Raw genomic sequence first — 6,932 nt, 5'->3', positions numbered from 1 at the left:
AGGTCTAAAGAATCAGCCAGTGCCGTCAAAAGCATAATCCTCAGCACCAAAGAGGATACGGTGAAGTGGTTGAGGCAGGTTCGATGTTGTCGTTTAAAGTTAAATTGGATAGATATATGGACAGGAAAGGAATGGAGGGTTATGGGCTGAGTGCAGGTCGGTGGGACTAGGTGAGAGTAAGAGTTCGACATAGACTAGAAGGGCCGAGATGGCCTGTTTCCGTGCTGTAATTGTTATATGGAAAGGAAGGAGGAGGAAGTCAGAGTAAGAAGGTGGGGTGAGGGGAGGAGGAAGTACAAAATGGCAGGTGATAGGAGCGACGGGGAGAGGGGGCCGGGTGAAGGAAAGAACTGGGAAGCTGGTGAAAAATCTTATATTTGCCCACACTTATATATAAAGGGAAATTACTTAGAAAGATCATATATATGGGAGGAAAGAGCAGTATATGTTAAATATTACCTTGTTTAAAAAGAAGTGCACGTGGCTGCGGCTAGAGTTTGTGAATAACTAATTGTATTTATAATGAGCCTTTGTCGTTTAGAATTTTAGAAACACTGGTTTGCCTGAGGGAAGGGTCAGGCTCATTTAATCATTTATCTAGGCTCCCACATTTGGTGGTGCCAACAAGAAACTGATTCCCTTGCTATAGAAAGGAGGAAACCACAGCTCTTAACTAACATGAAGTTAGTGACGAGATAATCCCTTGAGGAAAGAAAGAGCAATTAAATGATTTTATCTGATTGACTGCCGTGATTCCCCAACACCATCTGAAACTAGGATACTTACAAATAAAAAGTTGGCTAATTGCTGCAGCTGAGGTGCCCTCATCTGCATTTTGACAGCAATTTTCAAGAAAACAGATAATGTCTGATTCTACAAACACAGCAGAGAACAGTTAGAAAACTGGAGATGTAAAATACAATAATATATAAGAAGCTCGAACATCCATTTTCTGTAATGTCTCACTAAAGGCATAACTGAAGATTGCCCTATTTCCAGTGTGAATTGGCATTTAAGCCAATTCCCTTTGGATTTTCATCCAAGTTGTGAGCAAGGATCAGAAAAGCTATTTTGGAAATTACTAACAAAGGAGTATGGTTGCTAAAAATATGAGCACTTTATTTCTAAGGCTCCAGTTTCAATCTGTTTCGATGCTGGACTTTGGTAGAAGAATTTATATCTGATTGTGGTGGGGGTTTCCCAGCAAGCTTTATACATCGGTAAAGGAAAAGGAGGTGGAGCCACTCATACAAAGGCAGTACTCTACTTGGGTCTACCCTCCCACTCATACTGAACCACTAGAAAGTAGTGACCTTGATAATCTTACTTGAACACATCCCTCATGTTTCACCGAGTAAGACTGCATTTCTGTATAAAAGAAGTCCCAATCCCAGACTACAAACAAGAGAAAATCTGCAGTTGCTGGAATTCTGAGTAATACACACAAAATGCTGGAGGAGCTCAGCAGACCAGGCAGCACCTATGGAAAAGAGTACAGTCGCTGTTTCGGGCCGAGACCCTTCAACAGGACTTTTTGGCCTGAAATGTCGTCTGTTTACTCTTTTCTGTGGACGCTGCCTGGCTGGCTGAGTTCCTCCAGTATTTCATGTGTGTTGCCCAGTAACAGAGTGTCATCAATCCATCGGGGACTCACTAACCTCCCCCAGAACCAGGAATTGCCTTATTGTACCTCATGATTATTGCTGTTTTTCCTGGTTATCGAATCTATCGAAAGGGCAGCTGCTGCCACATCAATCAATTAGTCGGTCTTGTTTAATCTGAGTGATGTCAGCGTGTTTCACAATGCAGATCTCCTCATTGTCATTCATGTAACCTGAGATACCTGAAACCTGAATCTGCGTCTACCACATAACGATGCAAAGAAATGTGATGTAGGACTTTTGTTTCTACTTCATTATAACATGGTTGCCCATATTTAAGCATATTGCTGGAGATCCCTGTCATCTGCAAATGTGCTGATCCAGATCATTGATATAGATGACAAACAACAACAGACATGGCACACCACTCATCACAGACCTCCAGTCAGAGAGGCAACCATTTATTACCACTTCCTGACTTCTCCCGCAAAGCCAATTTCAAATCCTATTTAATACCTCATCTTGAATGCCAAGAGAATGAACCTTCTCGACAAACCACCCATAGGGAACCTTGTCAAAGGCCTTGCGAAAGTTCATGTAGACTACATCCACTGCCTCAATTTTCCTGGAAACTTTCTCAAAACCCTCCTGTAAGATTGGTTAGACATCACCTATCATGCACAGAAATATGTTGCCTAACCCCATTCAGTCCCTGTCTATCCAAAAACATATATATCCAGTCCCTTAAAATACCTTCCAACAACTTACCCACTACTAATGTCAGGCTCACTGTTCTATATTTTCCCAGATTATTCTCATAGCTTTTCTTAAACAACAGAACAACATTAGCTATCCTCCGATCCTCCTGCACCTCACCCATTTTAAATATCTTTACTAGGGTCCCTATTTCCAGAAAAGCTTATCCACTGTAATTTGCCTCAAGACAATTCTACAAATCTGTGGTGAGACCACACTTAGAGTATTGTGTTCAGTTCTGGTCACCTCATTATAGGAAGGATGTGGAAGCTATAGAGAGGGTGCAGAGGAGATTTACCGGGATGTTGCTTGGATTGGAAAACAAGTCTTATGAGGCAAGGTTAGCAGAAATGGGACTTTTCTCTGGAGTGTAGAAGGATGAGAGGGGACTTGATAGAGGTCTACAAGATTATGAGAGGCATAGATAGGGTTCATAGCCAGTACCTGTTTCCCAGGGCATGAATAGCAAACACCAGAGGGCATATGTACAAAGTTAAGGGAGGGAAGTTTAGGGGAGACATCAGGGGTAATCTTTTTACACAGAGGGTTGTGGGTGCTTGGAATGACTTGCCAGGGATGGTGGTGGAGACTAGAACATTAGGGGTATTTAAGAACCTCTTGGACAGGCACATGGATGAAAGAAAAATAGAGGGTTACGGGGTAGTGTGGGTTTAGTACTTTTTTTTAAAGGAATATATGGGTTGGCACAACATCGAGGGCTGAAGGGCCTATACTGAGCTGTAGTATTCTGGTGTCTAGTGTCTAGTTCTAGACAGCAAGCACCTCCTCTGTAATCCATATACGGTTCATGACCTCACTAGTGTTTTGCCTCAATTCTCTGGACTCTTCGTTGATTTTCCAAGTAAATACGGATGCAAAATGTCCCTTTAAGGTATTCCACCATCACTTTTGGTTCCATGCATAGATGACCACGCTGACCTTCAAGAGGACCAATTTTGTCCCTTGCCATCCATTTGCTCTTAATGTATCTGTAGAAATCCTTGAGATTCTCCTTCACCATGTTTTTAGCCTCTTAAATGTTTACTTAAGCCCTCCTGATTACCTTCTTCAGTGTTCTCCTGACCTCTGGAGCTACCTGTATGAAGTTTGTACGTTCTTCCTGTGATTGGATAGAGTTTCCTTCATGTGCTCCAGTTTCCTCCCATGTCCCAATAACATGTAGCTTTGTGGGCTAATTAGTGACTGTCATAGAACACTGCAGCACAGAAGCAGGCCATTTGGCCTGTCTAGTCCATGCAGGACTGTTATTCTGCTTAGTCCCACCGACGCACCCTCGCCTCCACGTACTCATCCAAACTTCTCTTAAATGTTGCAATTGAGCCTGCATCTTCCGCTTCCACTGGCAGCTCCATATTTGTTCCATATTTGCACCACCCTCTGAGTGAAGATGTTCCCCTTCTTTATTTTGCCTTTCACCCCTAACCTGTGACCTCTAGTTCTAGCCTCACCCAACCTCAGTGGCAAATGCCTGCTTGCAATTTCCCTATTTATACCCCTCAAAGTGTCTATACCTCTATCAAATCTCCCCATTCTCCTAGATTCTGGGGGGGAAGTCCTAATCTATTAACAAACTTTCCCTATAACTCAGTTGCTCAAATCTTGGCAACATCCTGTATATTTTCCCTCTACTCTTTCAATGTTACTGTACTCTGTCTTGTAGGTAGATGACCAGAATTGCACACAATACCCAAGTCCAGCCTCACCAATGTATTATACAATTTCAATGTAACATTCCAATTCCTATACTAGTACTCTGATTTATTAAAACCAATGTGCCGAAAGCTCTCTTTATGACCCTATCTACCTGTGATGCCATTTTCAAGAAATAATGGATCTGTATTCCTGGATCCCTCTGTTTGCCACACTCCTCAGTGCCCTACCATTCCTACCCTGATTTGTCCTCCCAAACTGCAACACCTTCCACTTGTCTGCATTCAGTTCCGAGAGCTATTTTTCAGCCCATTTTTCCAGCCGATCGCAATCCTGCTGCAAGCTTTGATAGCCTTCTTCGCAGTCCAGTACACCCCCAATCCTGGTGTAATTCACAAATACGTTGATCCAGTTTACCGAGTCATTAATATAGGTGACAAACAGCAGCAGGCCCAGCACTGACCCCTGTGACACACTACTAGTCTCAGGCCTTCCGTCAGAGAGGCAGCCATCGACTACCACTGTCTGGCGTCTCCCTCTAAGTGTTGTAAGTGAGCTGAAGAGTATGGGAATGAATGGAGATGTAAGATTGAAAACTATCTGCTTGGTAGTTGGTGCAGAGCTGACAGCCGAAGAGCCTGCCTCATCACCGTATGACTTTGCTTTTATAGCTCCACTCATTTGCAACCCTTCTCCATTTAGTTAATGATCTACATTTTGATTCCTCTTGGTGCACTTTCCTACATCCTGTCAGGCAAGATGTCCCTTTATAGAAACCATGCTGACTTTGACATATTTCATCATTAGTCTCCAAGTACCCTGCAACCTCATCCTTGATAATGGACTCCAACACTTTCCCAACCACTGAGGTTAGGCTTACTGGCCTGTAATTTCCTTTCTTTTGCCTTCCTCCATTCTTAAAGAGTGGAGTGACATTTGAAATTTTCCAGTCCTCCGCGACCAGGCCAGAATCAAGTAATAGTCACGTCAAGTCAAGTCACTTTTTATTGCCATTTCGACCATAACTGCTGATACAGTACACAGTAAAAACGAGACAACGTTTTTCAGGACCATGGTGCTACATGAAACAATACAAAAACTACACTGAACTACATAAAACAACACAAAACTACACTAGACTACAGACTTACCCTGGACTGCATAAAGTGCACAAAACAGTGCAGGCATTACAATAAATAATAAACAAGACAACATGCACAGAAGAGGGCAGTAGGTTGGTGTCAGTCCAGTCTCTGGGTCATGAGGAGTCTGATGGCTTGGGGGAAGAAACTGTTACATAGTCTGGTCATGAGAGCCCGAATACTTCGGTGCCTTTTGCCAGATGACAGGAGGGAGAAGAGTTTGTATGAGGGGTGCGTGGGGTCCTTCATAATGCTGTTTGCTTTACGGATGCAGCGTGTGGTGTAAATGTCTCTAATGGCGGGAAGAGAGACCCCGATGATCTTCTCAGCTGACCTCACTATCCGCTGCGGGGTCTTGCAATCTGAGACGGTGCAATTTCCAAACCAGGCAATGATGCAGCTGCTCAGGATGCTCTCAATACAACCTCTGTAGAATGTGGTGAGGATGGGGGGTGGAAGATGGACTTTTCTCAGCCTTCGCAGAAAGTAGAGACACTGCTGGGCTTTCTTTGTTATGGAGCTGGTGTTGAGGGACCAGGTGAGATTCTCCGCCAGGTGAACACCAAGAAATTTGGTGCTCTTAACGATCTCTATGGAGGAGTCATCAATGCTCTGCGGAGAGTGGTCATTCTGTGTCCTCCTGAAGTCAACAACCATCTCTTTTGTCTTGTTCACAATCAGAGACAGGTTGTTGGCTCTGCACCAGTCCGTTAGTTGCTGCACCTCCTCTCTGTATGCTGACTCATCGTTCTTGCTGAGGAGACCCACCACGGTCGTGTCATCGGTGAACTTGATGAAGTGGCTCGAGCTGTGTGTTGCAGCACAGTCGTGGGTCAGCAGAGTGAACAGCAGTGGACTAAGCACACAGCCCTGGGGGGCCCTGTGCTCAGTGTGATGGCGTTGGAGATGCTGCTTCCAATCCGGACTGACTGAGGTCTCCCAGTCAGGAAGTCTAGGATCCAGTTGCAGAGGGAGGTGTTCAGGCCCAGTAGGCTCAGCTTTCCAATCAGTTTCTGAGGAATGATTGTGTTGAATGCTGAACTGAAGTCTATGAATAGCATTCAAACATACATGTCTTTTTTGTCCAGGTAAGTTAGGGCCAGGTGGAAGGTGATGGCAATGGTGTCGTCTGTTGAACGGTTGGGATGTGAACTACAGGGGGTCCAGTGAGGGGGGCAGCAGGGTCTTGATGTGCCTCTTGACGAGCCTCTCGAAACACTTCATGATGATGGATGCCAGTGCGACGGGACGGTAATCATTGAGGCAGGACACTGAAAGATTATGAGCAATGCATCCATTATCTCTTCAGCAACCTCTCTCAGGACTCTGGGATGTAGTCCATCTGGTCCAGATGATTTGTCCACCTTAAGACCTTTCAGTTTACCTTGCACTTTTTAGTTTGTAATAGCAATGGCACTTGCTCCTGCTCCCTGACACTCATGGACCTCTAGTACACTGCTAATGTTTTCACAGTGAAGATTATGTAAAGTACCCATTAAGTTCATCTGCCATTTCTTTGTCCCCTATTGCTACTTCACTAGCGTCATTTTCTAGTGGTCCAATATCTACTCTCACCTCCCTTTTGTTTTTTATATAACTGAAAAATACTTTTAGTATCCTGCTTTATATTATTGGCTAGTTTACTCTCATATTTCAACGTTTCCCTCCTCATGGCTTTTTTAGTTGCCTTTTGTTGGATTTTAAAAACTTCCCAGTCATCCAACTTTCCACTCACTCTTGTTACTCACTCTTTCTTTGGCTT

The sequence above is a fragment of the Mobula hypostoma genome, chromosome 2, assembly GCF_963921235.1.
Source record: "Mobula hypostoma chromosome 2, sMobHyp1.1, whole genome shotgun sequence".
Taxonomy (NCBI): Eukaryota; Metazoa; Chordata; class Chondrichthyes; order Myliobatiformes; family Myliobatidae; genus Mobula; species Mobula hypostoma.
This window is presented reverse-complemented; position numbering follows the sequence as displayed.